Source organism: Equus przewalskii, chromosome 22, assembly GCF_037783145.1.
Source record: "Equus przewalskii isolate Varuska chromosome 22, EquPr2, whole genome shotgun sequence".
NCBI classification, from domain to species: Eukaryota; Metazoa; Chordata; class Mammalia; order Perissodactyla; family Equidae; genus Equus; species Equus przewalskii.
Window position 1 is genome coordinate 41,635,795 of NC_091852.1, and position 17,474 is coordinate 41,653,268.

General features: G+C 35.6%; 1 long non-coding RNA gene across 1 annotated transcript in view; it reads left to right on the forward strand.

Annotated features, from left to right (window-relative positions):
- Positions 1-17,474, forward strand: part of LOC139078693 (uncharacterized) — a 51,420-nt gene that overhangs the window by 18,104 nt on the left and 15,842 nt on the right. Inside the window, exon 2 of the long non-coding RNA XR_011531718.1 lies at positions 16,711-16,798. This is a non-coding gene — a long non-coding RNA (uncharacterized lncRNA). The remainder of the gene's footprint in view (positions 1-16,710; positions 16,799-17,474) is intronic.

The window sequence follows — 17,474 nt, forward strand, 5'->3', positions numbered from 1 at the left end:
ATAAAGGAAAGAATTTCATCATGCAGTTGTGGTCTGTGTGACCCCTCTCTGCGGAAACACCAATGGGTCTCAGTAGGGGGCAAACTAGAGAAGATGGACAAAAAGCAAATGAAACAAGAGTGTACTGGGGGTAACGGGGCTGCCTATTACCCTTTCTCCATTTCCTTCAGTTTTTAAATGCCAGAAAACTATTATTCTTCCTTCTGATTGGCATGAGAACACTATAAACAAATGAGATTCTTTCATTATAGAGCAAGTTTTTCTCATTATAGAACAAGCTATTTCTCATTATAGAATAAATTCTCATTACAGAACAAGTCCATTTGACTTTTTGCACAAGTCAAATGTTTTCGCACAAGTCAAAAGTAAATTACGTTTTGTTGAGAATTGCTCAACTGGAAGCTTTCTGGATTGTATTTTTTTCTCCTTGAAAAATCACAACACTGAAATTTGGTTGTTTCTCATCCTCATCCTGTGTTTTTCTAATAGGTACTATACTGTGAAAAATATGAGAAAACAGAGTGTCTAAGCCTAACAAAGGGGGAATACCATATTCAACAAGGATGCTTTTTATCGGGCTTTTTCTAGTTCAGGAAATGCAATGGTCCCTGCAATGTGGTTGGATATTTGAAAGACTTTGTTCTTCTTTATCTGCTGTTGTCTCTCAGCTTTTATGTCACAAAGGCCATTGGACCTTTCATAGAAAATATGGCCAGATTCATGAAGTTTTTCTTTAAAAATGCCTATATATTGTGTCTGGTTAGCTTTCTTGATCCTGACAAATTATGGGAACAAATGTTCCTTTGCGAGATAAGACAAATCTATTTGGTTCTAGAATATAAAGAAAATATGCTAACTATGTGGAAAATTGTTCAGCTTGTGAATCAAACTCGCTTCTTTTTCTTGATATTGGAGAAAGGTTTTTTTTTGGCAATCACATTACCATGCCAGAAATATTTTGTTTTCAATCCTGTTGGTGTCTTATGACACTCTTCATTTTCTTTTTATGGCTTTTTAATTATTTCATTAATTTCACCTATCAGCATGAAGGATAATGCTCATTCAGAGTATGACATTTCTCCATTTGGCAAATTGTTGTTATAGAGGGTATTGTCGGTTTGATATTGAATTTGATAAAATATCCCATTTAAACATTCAAATTTTAGATTCACGTAGCCTTTATATATGAGAACATTTCCCAGTAAGTATCATTTAGGAGGTTCTAATATTTTACGGCATCCAGTATTAACAATGAAGAAAATAATAAGGAAGTCTGGAGTGGGAGAGATTGGTGAGAATAAGTTGAGACACAAAATAGAAATAACTCTATTTACAGAAATAGCTCTGTGCTGAAATCATGCTTACAAGTCACTACAGGGAGAAATAGAACATGTGCTGCAGATGCACGTGAGAACTGATGAAACATTGAATTATTGTCTGTTTGGAAAGGAGTCACAAATAAAAATTCAAATATATTATGCCTGGTAGAAAGGGTGACATCTACAACTCAATTTAGTGAAATGAAGGACCCTAAAACTCTGCCATTTTTGAATTATCAGGTCAACTTAATTCCAAGGGGACCTGTCATTTCTGTGAGAAATAAAACCCAGCCGATGTTATTGTTAGATACAATCCATTCACTGCATACCATGAGGGCAAAGAATCTTATTCTCCAGGGAACAGATTAGTGATTTTCTCCTTTTGGAGAAAAAACATCTGAAAGTGCCCTTTTTTGAGTGGGAAAGAAAATGCCAAATGCCTCCAATAGCACATAATAGATTGACCTTGATAAAGGAGTGTGGGAATTTCAAGACCCTTTAAAAATTCCTTTAGAGACAATTAGGAAGAGCTATGGCCAAACTGAGCGGGCAGGAGGAGCTCTGTCTCCTCAGAAAGGAAAGTAGAATAAACACTAATGTGCAACTGTTCTTTTTTAGTTTTGGTAACCAATCAGTTCACACATTTAGACACCAGTACATTTTACAGATAGATAGATTTCTTGGATGTTGCGATAGAGTCATAGTTTGAATTTACACCGTTGTCTTTCCATATTGTTTAACAAAAGTGTACTTGTAACTGTAGTCCTCTCCCCATCCTATATAGGGAAGCGCAGGCTTTCCTGATGATGACACAAGAAACGAGAATGGATTTACAGAAAGTGGAGAGAGTTCTATAGCTAAATTTGAGCTGCTGGTAATGCATCCACTGCACCATCAGCTTGGACTTAGCCTCCAAAGAACAACAGTGGGTGGAATGTGGCACCACGTGGAGGAAAAAGGAAGAACATAGAGGGAACACCTTCACAATAATCTGCCTGAGATCTTCATGTGGCTCTGAATCCATGTGAAGGGTATCCTAATTCTTCTTCAGGTACCAAAAACTTCTCCAGAGAATGTAAACAATAAATGAGAGCACCAAGTTGGAAACCACAGGTCCTGAATTTTAAGGCTCTTAGAATTTATCTTTTTTCTTGGTGAGTCTAGCTAAAGGTTTGTCAATTTTGTTTTTCTTTTTAATGAACCAACTCTTAGTTTTGTTAACCCTTTCTATTGTTTTCCTATTCTCTATTTCATGTAATTCTGCTTTAATCTTTACTTTTTCCTAACTTCTGCTTACTTTGGGCTTAATTTGTTCTTGTTTGTCTAGTTTCTTCAGGTGTAAATTTAGGTTGTTTATTTAAGATCTTTTTTTCCTTGATGTATGTGATTATCATCATAAACTTTCCTTTTAGAGCTGCTTTTGCTGCATCCCATAAGTTTTGGTATATTGTATTTCCATTTTCATTTGTCTCAAGACATTTTTTGATTTCTCTTTTGATTTTTACTTTGACTCATTGGTTGTGCAGAAGAAGTTCAATTTCCACATACTGGTGAATTTTCCGGCTTTCCTTCTGTTATTGATTTCCAGTTTCATACCATGGAGGTTGGAAAAGAAACTTGGAATGACTTCAGTCTTCTTAAATTGGTTGGCACTTGTTTTGTGATCTGTCATATGACATATCTTGGAGAATGTTCCAAGTGCACTTGAGAAGAATGTGTACTGCTGCTGTTGGACAGAATCTTCTGTATATGTCTGTTAGGTACATTTCATCTCTAGTGTTCAAATCCACTGTTTTCTCATTGATTCTCTGTCTGGATTATTTATCCATTGTTGAGAATGGAGTATTAAAGTCCCTGACTATTATTGTATTGCTATTTTTTTTAAGCTCTGTTAGTATTTGCTTTTTGTATTTAAGTACTCTGATGTTAGATGCATAAATATTTATAATTCTTCTATCTTCTTGGTCGACTGACCCCTTTATTATTATATAATAGCCTTCTTAGTCTGTTTTGTCCATATTTAAAGTCTATTTGTCTGATGTAAGTATAGCTACTCCTACTTACTGTTGGTTACCATTTGCTTGAAATATCATTTTTCATCCCTTCACTCTCAGTCTGTATGTGTCCTTAAAGCTAAAGTGAGTCTCTTGCAGGCAGCTTATTGTTGCATCTTGTTTTTTAAACCATTCAGCCACTCTATGTCTTTTGATTGAAGAATTTAGTCATTTAAATTTAAAGTAATTATTGATAGATAAGGACTTCCTATTGCCATTTTGTTAATTGTTTTCCACTGTTGTGTAGATCCTTTGTTCTACGCTTCTTATCTTTCTTCCATCTTTCAAGATTTAGTGTATTTTTGGAACGGTATGCTTTGACTTTCTAAAAAAATTTTTTAAAGTTATTTTATTGAGATCACATTGATTTATAGCATTACATAAATTTCAGGTGAATGGATAGAGAAAATGTGATATACATATATATATGTTTTGACTTCTTTTTCATAATCTTTTGTGTATCTACTACAGGTCTTTTCCATTGTGGTTAACATGAAGCTTACATAAAATATATTTATAAATCCCATTTTAAACTGATAACAATAGCATTCAATTTGATGAACTGAAATCCAACTTGATCTTCAAGTTAATGTGCTCGTAAAAATGAAAACTACCCAAATACTGCTATGAACTCTGAAACACTATCTCAAGTCCTCAAAAGCTAGTATGAATAAGTCTAGAGATCTGCTATACAACATTGTGCTTATAATCAACAATACTGTATTGTACACTTAAAAATTTAAGAGGGTAGATCTCATATTAAGTGTTCTTACCACAATTAAGTACAATTTAAAAAAATTTTTAAAGAAAACAGCGAGATACCCCCCATCCCTCTCCTTTTCATTTTAAAAATAAAATAAAATATAGGTGACCCAAACTATTCACAAGAATTGGAAGTCTGGAAAGCCAAGAAAAATTCAGTTTTCTAGGTACAAGCAATCTGCTGTTGTGTCCCTTGCTGTAGGATGGGTTAATGGTCTATGAACCAGCTCATTAAGGACCTCTGTTCTATACCCTTGCTAAATCCAATATGGGTTTTTACCCCTCAGTCTCAGGCCGTCTTTTTTCTTTTACATCGCGTTTGGAAACCTGTCCTCAGAGCCTAGCATGGTATAATGAGTAACATCAGTGGAGGCAGGATTATCACAGAAATTCACTGTTGTAATGATAATGTTTCCTGAACCTCTTAGGGACTATTCAGTTTAGCACTGGTCAGGAAACTTCTGTCAATATTTAATCTGCATTGACTGTTGACTCCATTACAATGCATAATGCTGATTCCATCCATCTTCCCATGCAGTGTGGTTCCTTCTGGTGACAAAACTCTATTGATACATTTGCCTTGACCATGCCAAATTTCAAAACTGCTGAGATTTTTGCTTTCTCATAATGTATTAGCCTTCTCATATAATGCGCAGAAGCATTAGGTTATAACAACCATTTCACTCTTTGTTGTACGTGATCTTGTAAAACAGAGATTAACAGATCCTGTTACAAAGTTGTTTTAGCACTTTTGCCCTTACTCTGTGGAGTGCTACTTTGTAAATGAAAGGAAATATCTTTTTGTTTTTATTTAATATCCATATGAAATGTGACTTTGCAAAATGCAGTGTTCGGTGGAAATTTTGTTTTTACTACAATGAACTGAATGAACGATACCTGCTCTTAAAATACTAGACCCTTCATCTATTGAAAATCACCTAAATGGACAGGGAAAATTCTTCCTATTATTGTCAATATAATAACTAGATGATACTGCAAGTTTTAAAGTAGCAGAATAAGACAGTGGTTCCTTTCCTTCTCGCAGAAATCATCAAAATTTATAATAAAAAAGAAAGCACACACTATATGGAAGTAAAATTTTGGAGCAACAATATATGAAATAGGGGAGCCAAATACCCTGAAGGTTAAATGGATATAATGGAAGATGCCTGAACCTGAAGATTTGGGACAAAGCGAGCAGTGTTTGATTCTGCAAAAGAGGCAGGGTATCCTGTAGGGGAAACTATACATTTCTTGTTTGAAAGTGCAGAGAAGGCATATACAGTCTGATGGTAGAAGATTCTGGGATGCACTATGACGAGTAGGGATGGAGCTTCAGCTGAATGAGAAATCAAGCAATGGGGTGGGGATTACTCTAGACAGCGAGTATCCCCAAAGCAGCTAATCTCTACCGGCTGTGGAAAGATAAAGCTAAATAACTTCCCCCACACAGGCAGACAAGACACGCAATGTAGTGCAAGCATGCTCATACACACACACTCACACAAAAACACATTTGCACAAATTGTCTGGATCAAGAAAAATGAACAATTAAAACAAAAGCCACAAAGGGATGTTTGGTAGAAAAAAAAGAGATCCTATTGAGCGAATAAAATTCCTTCCAAACATATTAAAAGCCAAAGAACTGAGTAAATCAGCCAAAGAACTCCAAGAGGAAATGCAGTAACTCTGGGAAAATGCAGAAAGAGATGAAATATGAAGTCCAAGAGCTCAGACAAAGGAGGAGATGGTGAAATAAAACTGTCCTAGAATTCTAAGCCACCTTGGAAACAGTACAAAGGAGAAGAGACACAGTTGATACACAATAAGCTACACGGGAGATAGGAATGAATAAAAGCAAGAAAAACAGAAAGGAAAAGAGAAAAAAGTTAAACAGCATTAGAGAGAATCGTAGCTATAGAACATGTGTAAAGGTGATCCGAAATATTTGTAATTTGTATCTCCAAAGTTGGGAGCCAACTAAAAATATCAGGCAAAGGCTAACAAGAATTCTATCTAAAGGAAGAAAAGCTTATAGAAAAAATATTACTTGAAGTTATACCACTAAAGAGGCCACCATATTTTCTAAAAATCAGTGGAGGATTGTTAACAATGAGACAGAGACTGACAAGGAGATGAGATTTCTAAGATAGAGAAATCCATGAGCATTCAAGTAAATATAATTAATATATTCATGGAGAGAAAGGAGAAAATCAAATTGGCCTCAGTGCTAGAAATAAAGTGTCATTTACATACTCAAAAAAGAAAATGTTGTCTGATTTTTTAATTGACATTTCTCTGGTTACCAATAAAGTGGAAGAACCTTTTACGTATTTATTGACTATTCTGTTTTCTTCTGTGAATTTCTTAGTGTACTTCTTGATCTATTTTTCCTTTATCTTTCCTTTGTCTGTCTTTTTCTTGTTTATTTTTACTCATATATATGACATATATATATGCTTATGTTTTATGAATATCTTTCCTCAACCTATGCATTTGCTTTTCACTTTCTTATATTATTTTTCGCTAACAAAAATTGTTTTAGCTTGATTGCTCAGTCTTTTCCTTTTTAGTTTGCTCTCTGTATGCCTTTTAAGAAAACTTTTCTACCCTGAAATCAGTCTTCTATATTTTCCTCTAATTTTTAAAAAATTTTACTTTGAAATAATTCTAGATATATATGAAATCGCAAAGATAGTACAGAGTTCCCCCATACCCTTCGTCCAGTTTCTCCCACTGGTCACATCTTACACAACAATAGTACAATAGCAATAGCAAGAAATTCACATTAGCACACTGTGTGAAAATTCTGTCATTTTATCACGTGTAGCTTCATGTAACCACCACCACAATCAAGATATAGGAATATTCCTTCACCACAAAGATTTCATTTATATCACACCTTCACAGTCACACCCATTCCCTTCCCCTCACCACGCTTAACTCCAGGCCACCACTACTTTGTTCTCCATTTGTATAATTTTGTCGTATTGAGAATGTTATATAAATGGAATCATCTAGTATATGACCTCTTTAAATTATTTTTTTCACTCAGCATAAATCCATCCAAGTTGCTGCATTTATCAATAATTTGTTTGCTTCTCTTTGTTTTTTTTTTTTTTTGCTGAGAAGTATTCCATGCTATGGATGTAGCAATTTGTTCAGTTGTCACCAGTTGTAGGGCATTTTCATTGTTTCCAGTTTTTGACAATTACAAATAAAACTGATGTGAACAATCATGTAGAGGTTTCCTTGTGGAAATAAGTTTTTATTTCCCTGGAATAGATGCCAAGGGATATGATTGCTGGGTCTTATGGTAAATGTATGTTGAGTATTTTTTTTAAATGAGAAAATGTTTCCAGAGTGACTGCACTACTTTAGATTCTCACCAGCAATGTATCAGAGATTCAGTTTCACCACACCTTTGCCAGAAATTCTTATTTTTACTATTGGTTTTTAATTATTCTGATAGGTCCTTAGAGTTATGTCATCAAAGTCTTAATTTGCATTTTCCTGATGACTAGTAATTTGCACATCTTTCCATATGCTTGTCATCTTTATATTCACTTTGGTAAAGTGTTATGTCTTTTGCCCATTATGTATGTTATGTATGGATTTACATACATGTTTATATTACATACATTATATATATATATAAAATCGAGTTTTGCGAGTGCTTTATAGCCTCTGGATGTAAGTCTTTTGTCACATCTGCAATTTACAAATATTTCCTTTTAGTCTGTAGCTTGTCTTTTCATCCTTTTCACAGGGTCTTTAGCAGAGCAAAGTTTTTCATTTTGATGACATCCAACTTACTGATTTCTTTTCTTATATGGTCCATGCTTTTGGTATAATGTCTGAGAACATTTCATTGAACCCTAGGTTCCAAAGACTTTTCCTATGTTTTAGTGCTTTATATTTTATATTTGTTTATTGATCTATTTTGGGTTAATTTTTATAGAAGATGCAAGATGATATTCAGGTTCTTTTCTTTTTATTCTGCATATGGATATGTAATCACTCCAGCACCATTTGTTGGAAAGGGTGTCCTTCTTCCAATGAATTGCTTCGGCACTCTCAAGAATCATTTGACTGTATTTGTATGGGGCGGTTTCTTGGTTATCTGTTCAGTTCCACTGATCCGTGTCTAGTCCTCTGTCAACAGCACATGGTGTTGATCACTGTAAGTTTATAGAAAGACTTAATATTTAGGATAGTGATTCTTCCAACTTTGTTCTCTCTTTTTTCAAAAGATTGTTTTTTAGCTATTCTCGGGCCCATGCCTTTCCATGTACATTTCAGAATAAGCATGTCTGTGTCTGCAAAAACCTCTTGGATATTTTAATGGGAATTACATTAAATTTTGACATCAATTTGGAGAGAATTGACAATTTTATAATGTTGATTCTTCCGATCTCTGAGTATTTTCCTTTACATAGTTTTCCACAAAATTCCCTGCACCATATTCTTAATAGTCCCTCCTTTCTCTGATGATTTGCAGCAAAAATCTGTATACATAAAAGTTTTTTCAATTATTAAAGGGATCTACATCCTATTTCCTTGCATAATTTGTATACCTCTGCTTCAATACCACTTTGTTTTGATTCCCACACCTTTTTACTAAGTTTTTGTATGTGGAAGGGTAAGTTTCTGATCTCATTTTTCTACAAAATAACCTTTATTATTCTTGAACATTTGACCTTCCCATGAATTTTAGAATTAACTTCTTGATTTCTATGACATAAAAGACTGAAATTGCATGAAATTTATAGGTCAATTTGAGAGAAAATCAGCATATTTATGACAAAGAGGCTTCCTAACCTTAGGCATGGTATATTTCTTTGATTGTTGAGTCTTATTTAACATCTTTCAATAAAGTTTTATTATTTTCATTAAGGCCTTTCACATACTTTGTTAGATTTATGCCTAGATACTTTATATTTCAGTTACTATTGTAAATGTCATTATTTTAAATTACATTTCCTAACTCCTTGGTGTTGGTATATAAAAATGTACTTGGTTTTCAGATATTGATCTTATATCCAGTAACACTGAGCAATTCTCTTGAATTCTATTAGACAAATGATGAAGAGACAAGAGTAAAGAAGAATGAGAAATGGTCAAAGTTGTAGAGTTGACCAAGGAGTAAAATCTTAGAATCCTATTTTTTTTTCTATTTTGCTGTAATTACACACAGCACAGTCTGATTATGGTTCTCCTTTTGTTTTGGCCACTGGAAGACGAAAAACAAATTCGTCTACCCCTTACAAATGTGTGGGTCTTGTCGAATATATTTTTGTGTTTTCCTTTTACTTACATCTTTATTCTATTTCTACTGCTACATTTCACTTAACCCCAACTTTATATACAAAAGCTAGTAGGTATTGGGCTCTTTTCACAAGCTCTAAGAAGCTAAGCAAGTTGTCAAAGATCACACAGCAAGTAGAAGGCAGAGCCAACAATAAAATCCAGAAAGTTTGGCTTCAGACCTTGTTTTCAACTATTTGACTACTATTAACTACCATGGCATATTTTTCAACATGACAAGGAAATGTGTTCATGGTTAAAAATGCAATCAGTGGGGAGATCCAACATATGTTTCCATGTAAAGGTGTGACAGGTTTAGTTTCTTCATAGATGACTGTGCCATCAACATGAAAATTTGACTAGAGTGAGAAATTTAGAAAATATAACAATAATTGAAGCAATTCTTGTGATTCTGCACACAGGTAGCCTCCGTTAAGATAAAACAATGAAGCTACGTTTATGTGATAGTTCTATGGCAGAATCAATGATACTTAGAAATTAATTACGTACAGAGGAATGAGAGCTACATGGGAGTTAAATGTGACTCTAAGGTTTCTGAAATAAATGACCATATAGTGAAATAGAAGACAAGAGGAAGAATTTTATAGATAATCAGAGGTCAATTATAAATAAGTTAAGCTAGAATGTATACAAAATTTCAAGGTAGGAATATCTGGTGTAATATGGGTCAGAGCTGGGAATTTTAGGGTGGTTAAAATATATGTTTCAATTCATCAGCATATAGGTGACATGTGAAACTATGGGTTCAGAGACATTCTCTTGTAAGAAGATACTGAAAGAGAAAACAAGGACAAGGACCGGCCAAAACAAACCCCAGCATCTTTGATAATTAAGGAGAAGGTTGAATGAGGTAAACATGAAGGATTTCAAGAAGGAAGAGTTTGATAGGGGAGGTACTTTAGAGAGGGTTCCATGAGGAAGTAGGGAGCAGTCACTCAAATCAATGTACATAAAGATGTCAAATTAGGTATGCCTGCAGTTATGGTGCTGGATTTCATTAAACTAGAGGATGTGGATGATTCAAATGAATTAAGAAATAAATGGAATTTGTAATTGCTAAGGTTGTCATTTTAAAAGTTCAGTTCCAAAACAAAAGAGGGAGTTGGATGGTAGCTTAAAGAGTAATTTTGTAGAAAACTCATTATTGTATTATACTTTTTAGACAGCAGAAATGTTTCATTTTGTGTTTTATAATCTACGTAAAAGAAAAATCTAAAGATTTTTAGGAAGGGAAAAATGGATTTCATTTGATCCTTAAGATTAAGTTTCAAAAGTGCTTAATATTATCCTAAAAAATGAGTATTCATTAATCAAAATGGATAAAGAGGTTAGGCAGATTTTTGAGCATCAATCAGAATGGCATAATAATATTAGATTTTATGTTTCTATAAGACACCAGAGATTGTAAACTGTTTTTCTAAATATCAGTGTCTCAGCTTTGTCACTTTTTTTTTTGAGGAAGATTAGCCCTGAGCTAACTGCTGCCAATCCTCCTCTTTTTGCTGAGGAAGACTGGCCCTGAGCTAACATCTGTGCCCATTTTCCTCTACTTTATATGTGGGACGCCTGCCATAGCATGGCTTTTGCCAAGCTGTGCCATGTCCGCACCCGGGATCCGAACCGGCGAACCCCAGGCTGCTGAGAAGCAGAAGGTGCGCACTTAACTGCTGCGCCACCAGGCTGTCCCCTTTGTCACTTTCCAATGCTGTGACATTACACAAATTCCTTCTTCTTTGATCTTCTCTTTCATCCATAAATGTTGACATTGAGTGTAAAAGTTCATTTTCACTAAGCATTTACCTAGCCCAGGCTCTGGGCTCTAAAGAACTTCTCATGCACTATCTCATTTAAATTTCCTAACAAGCTAAAGGAATAAATATGACTGCAATGGATCTCAATTTGTAAATGAGGAAACAGTGACTTACCCAAGGTTGCACAGCTAATTAGCAGAGTCAGTGGGATTGAAATTCTGGAGTCCACACTTACTCAATGAGTTGTGCCTTTTCTCCAACACAAAGAGTAACCTGATAAGATATTGATCTAATAAGGACTTCACTGAGGCTTAAATATGATTAAGCATGTAAAGTGTTTAGATTAATGCTGGTCACTTATTTCAAATAGATATTTGCTGTTATTAAAACTATAGTTTTTATTATGAGACTTCTTTTGAGTCTCATGGATTCTTAATAGTTAATTCTAATTTTTCCTGCATCACTGAAATTATAATTTAGAAATCCTATTTTTAACAAGAGGCATAACTTCTTTATGCCTGTATTATATATGCACGTATATAAATGTATTGCATTCCTATATTTTGTTCCCCATATTTTCTGTTTTTAATGATAATTCAGATTTTCCATCTGTTCACTGTTATATTAAACTTAAATTGAAACAATTTGCCTGTGTTTTGCTTCCTTCACTGTATCTTCATTTGACCTGAAAATCTATTATCAAAAGCTGTATAAATTGAATCATTAGACTGACTTTAACAGCATATTTTAGTTCAATTGTGATATCTCCATTGCCTCTGAAAGTGGTTCAATTGAAAAGAAAGCATGCCTTCATACTTTATGAACATGTAGGTTTCTGTCAAGACAATGTGCTATCAACTTACTTCAAAGAGTGAAACCAAACTACCAGAACAGATTCATTTCTATCTGGAAGCCTCACTTCAGTAGTTTGGCTAGAGTTCTGATTTCCAAAATGCTCCATCAGAATGACCTCCAGGAGAGGTTATTGCATCTCTCCCAGCCAGTGACTTTTCAGTGACACTGACAGAGAGATAGCTTTCAGAAGTTGTCATCATGGATGGTGCAACAATGGGCATATCCTTTGCCACTTTGCAAGTCAAAAGCTAAGTTTATATGTCTAATGTTTGTTCATTTGGCTGTTATCTGATGAATTGATGAACTAAGCAGTCTGTAAATTGTTTCTATCCCAGCTCTATCTTTTACCATCTGTTTGACCTTGGATCGGATCCTTAACTCTCTAAGCCTAGTTCTTCTTTCAGCAAAATAGGGATAATAAATCGTGCTTTCATCAAATTGTTATAATAACTATCTAAGGGAGACAACTCTCTAACACTTGATCTATGCCATGTCCTCCTTCATTGCCCCTTAAACCCATCAGCTTTTCTACTTTTCTCTCAGTTTCTTTGTTGTTTGAGACGTTAGTTCTTTCTATGATGTGAACGATCTCTGTCTTTTTTCTGGCTTAAAAACTCCTTAACTCGAAAAGAGGTTCATTGAGATGCCTCCCTCTGTCCCTTACTAGAGGTCTTTGGGCTCTTACTGTTCTAGAATCCAATTCCCTTGGTGTTTTGCAGTTTATTGAAACACCTGCTCTTCGAGTTGCTGTAGTTTCCCACAAAATATATAAAGAGATCAATATAAAACTGGAAAACTCAACACAAAACTGGAAAACTCTCCATAATACTACCTAAATTGTCAAGGAGAGTTTACCTAATAAAGGCGTTGAGCTCAAAAGAGCTGAAAAAAAAAAAAAGGAATAAAACAAAAGAGTCATCACTATCGATAAAAATGACATAAATTTGACCATTTATCTTAAATTAAAATTGACAGTGATTGCCCTCCTGTTAACGGTGTGTGACATAAAGTCTCAATTTGAGCGACATAAAAGCTCAAGGACTCCATCTCCTCTATTCACCATGAGCTGGTTTTCAATAACTTCTTCCAGGTTACATCAACCTTCAAATGCTATGAGAAAAGCACTCCTTTAAATATTGCTGGTTTCCAAACTTATGGCATCTTCATTGATGTATACTGTTTCTATTCGCTAAGCAGTTGTAACAGGATTTTTTTTTCTCCTTCATCTGACATCTAGATTATCATTCTACCCTCCTGAGGAGGACACCAAGTCCAGGGTTTCTCTGTCTAAAGTTCAGGGAGAATTGTCAAATCCTTGTAGCTGGGATCAAATTTGCTATTATTTATTCCTGTTTGAGAGCTCATAGTCTTTTTTTTTAATGCAGTTCATGTTCCTACCTTGCCCTTAAGAAATACACAGAACTCCCATTTTGTTTGCAGAGATGAGACACCTTAGAGGGTTTAGGTTTAATAGAATTTCTGTGGAAGCTCTTCTGTCTCTTCTACCCTGACTTCATTTTATACCTTTTCTGCTGCAATAACCACTTATTTGCTCCCCCCCTTCCACACTATCACCAGAAATCTTTTCTCAAACTTTGTCTTCAAAAGTTTGGCCATCTTACATTGTCTGTACTGTTTTTACTCACAACACTTCTGACACCAAGTGTGTTTGGGGTTATTCCCACACCAACCAATTCTCCAGCTCTCTGGACACTGACTTTGCCTCCTACCATTCGATTCCATTTTGATACTAACTACTGCAGTTGTGCAGACTCTACGGGTTAAGGGCTCCATCCCACAAGACTGCCACCACTTAGGATGCCAGTCACAAGCTTCGGGTTGCCTCTTGTATGTCTGACCAATCAGCTTTTAAAGCAGGGACCACACAACCCCCTCCTCAGTTTCCATAACTTGCTCGAATGGCTCATACAAATCAGGAAAACACTTTACTTGATATTACCGGTTTATTATAAAGGATACAACTCAGGAACAGCCAAATGCAAAAGATACATGAAGCAAAGTCCAGAAGGGTCCCAAGCACAGTAACTTCTGTCCCCGTGGAGTTAGTGTGTGCCAACCGCCCAGTAAGTGGATACATACATCAAAACAGAAGCTCTCGGAACCCCATTTTTTGGGGGGTTTTTATGGAAGTTTCATTCCATAGGCATGATTGATGAATCATTAGCCATTGGAGATTGAATTCAATCGCCAGCCGCTCTCCCTTACCCAAAGGTCCAAGTATGAGGTTGAAAGTTCCAACCTTCTAATCATATGGTTGGTTCCTCTGGCAACCGGCCCCCATCCAGAAGCTATCTATAGGCCTACCAAGAGTCACCTCAGAACAGAATACACTCCGAACGCTCAGGAAATCCAAGGGATTTAGAGCTCTGTGTTAGGAACTTGGGACAAAGACAAAATATATATTTCTTATTGTATCACAGGTTGATTGTATCATGGCTTGATACATTGCAATGGCTTCTATCAGTACTTTGATGAACTATAAACTCCTTCAGTTTGTACACGACTGAATTAGATCTAGTCCCTACTGCTAAGCCCATCTTCACCACTCTCCCTGGGCTTGCTCTACTGCAGCCATATCAGGTTTTCTGTTTCTCTGTTGCTCTATACCTCTATACTCTCTTTCCCCATTGTCTTTTTTCTAATAGGCTATGTTATTTTGAAACTGTTTTAGGTTTACAGAAAAACTAAGAAGAAAGTACAGAGTTCCCATATATATCCTCACTCATCAACCTACAAAGTCTCCTATTATTAACATATACATATGAATTTGCTATGACAGATAAGCCAATATTGATACATTATTATTGACTAAAATCCATAATTTACATTAGGGTTCACACTTCATGTTGTACCTTCTATGGGTTCTGATACATATATATAACGTGTATCTACCATTACAGTGTCACGGTATTACACAGAACATTTCAACTACCCCGAAATCTCCTATGCTCCATCAATCCATTCTTCCCTTTCCCTACCCTGAACCCTTGGCAAATACTGAAATTTTAACTGTCTCCCTACTTTTGCCTTTTCCAGAATATCATAGAGTTGGAATCATACAGTATGTAGCCTTTTCAGATTGGCTTCTTTCACCTAGCAATGTGCATTTAAGTTTTCTCCATGTCTTTTTGTTTATTATTAGTTCATTTCTTTTTTTTTCCTGAGTTTTTCAGTCCCCTCTGCCAATTATTTATTTTATTATTTTAAAGACAATTTTTTTAGAGCAGGTTTAGATTCACAGCAAAATTGAGGTCAAGGTACAGAGATTTCCCATATGTCCCCTGCCCCGACACATGCCTAGCCTCTTGCATTATCAACATCCCCCACCCTGGTGGTACATTTGTTATAGTTGATGAACTTACATGGACACATCATAATCACTCAGAGTCCATAATTTATTTTATGGTTCACCCTTGGTGGTGTACATTCTATGAGTTAGAACAAATGAGTGATGACATATATCTGTCTTTATAATATCATACAGATTATTTTCAATGGCCTAAAAATTCTCCCTACAGCACTTATTTATCCCTCCCCCTCCCCCAACCCCTGGGAACCACTGATCTTTGTATTGTCTCCATAGTTTTGCCTTTTCCAGAATGTCATATAGTTGGTATCATACAGTGTGTAGCCTTTTCAGATCAGCTTCTTTCACCTAGAAATATGCTTTCAAGGTTTCTCCATGTTTTTATGTGTATATAGCCTATTTCTTTTTAGTGCTGAATAATATTCCATTGTCTGGATGTACCATAGTTTATTTGTCACTTTCCTTACTGAAAAACATCTTGAGGGCTTCCAAATTTTGGCAATTATGAAGAAAGCTGCTATAAGCATCCATGCGCAGGTTTTTGTGTGGACATACTTTGCCAACTGCTTTGGGTAAATGACAAGGAGTACAACTGCTCGATCATATGGTAAGAGTATGTTTAGTTTTGTACGAAACTATCAAACTGTCTTCCAGAGGGGTTGTACAAGTTTGAATTCCCACCAGCAATCAATAAGAGTTCCTGTTGCTCCACATCCTCACCAGCATTTGGTGTTCTCAGTGTTCTGGATTTTGGACATTCTAATAGGTGTGTAGTGATGCCTCATTGTTGTTTTAATTTGCATTTCCCCGATGACATATGAGGTGGAGCATCTTTCATATGCTTACTTGCCATCAGTATATCTTCTTTAGTGGGATATCTGTTAAGGTTGTTGGCCCATTTTTTAATTGGAGTGTTTATTTTCTTATTGTTGAGTTTTAAGAGTTCTTTGTATATTTTGGATAACATTCTTTATTTGATGTGTCTTTTGAAAATATTTTCTCCCAGTCCATGGTTTATCATCTCATTCTCTTGACACTGTTTTTTGTAGAGCAGCAGTTTTTAATTTTAATGAAGTTCAGCTTATCATTTTTTTCATTGACCATGCTTTTGGTGTTGTATCTAAAAAGTCATTGCAAAACCCAAGCTCACCTCAGTTTTTTCCTATATTGTCTTCTATGAGTTTATAGTTTTGTATCGTACATTTAGTTCTGTGATCCATTTGGAGCTAATTTTTGTGAAGGGTATAAGGTCTCTATCTAGATTCAGTTTTTGCACGTAGATGTCCTGTTGTTTTGTCTTTTGTCTTTTCTAGAAGCACTAAGAGAACACAGGAAGAACACCTGAGGAGTTCCTCTGGGAGGGGAGTGGAGGATCTCTCCCAGGAAGACTTTTTCATGCAGGTTAGTTTTACAAGGGATCAGAGCAGCTGCCTCACAAGGGACTTGGTGGTGGGGATCTTGATTACTAGTTCATTTGGATCCAGTCCAGGATCTAAATTACATATGCAGCAACTGAAATTCTAAGAAAGTGAATGGTTTGATGCTAACGTCAAAATCCATTGTTAAATTGTATTTATTTTGGAGATGATGTGAAGTGATAAAGGGGCAAGCCTGCCCATAGGAGTTTGTGGTGGGATGCCACTGAGCAGGCTAACCCCAGAGGGCGGGTAGGTTGGGTACCTAGACTATAAAATCCTGGGATTGAACATACCGTGGATGACATTAAACCCTTGACCGGCATTTTTCTTGAAAACAGACCACCTATTCAAAGAGACCAGTGTGCTATCTAAGAGAGAAATGATCTGAATGTAGTGCATAATGCAAAGTCGTGTTTCAGTAGTAGAGAGCAAGCAAATTGCAGTACCTTGTAGAAAAGAGGATTATTTGTGTTTTCTGTGAAGACAAAAATGTTCATGCTCAAGATGACGTTGTACTAAAAGAGATGTGCTAGTTCTAGCATGTTTGGTCTGTTGCTAGCCCTGCTTCCTGCCTCCTCTGATCTGCTCCAAAATTGTCATGATCCTCAGAGCATTTATAAAGCTATGAAAGCTCATCTCTTGCAATTGCATTTGCCAGA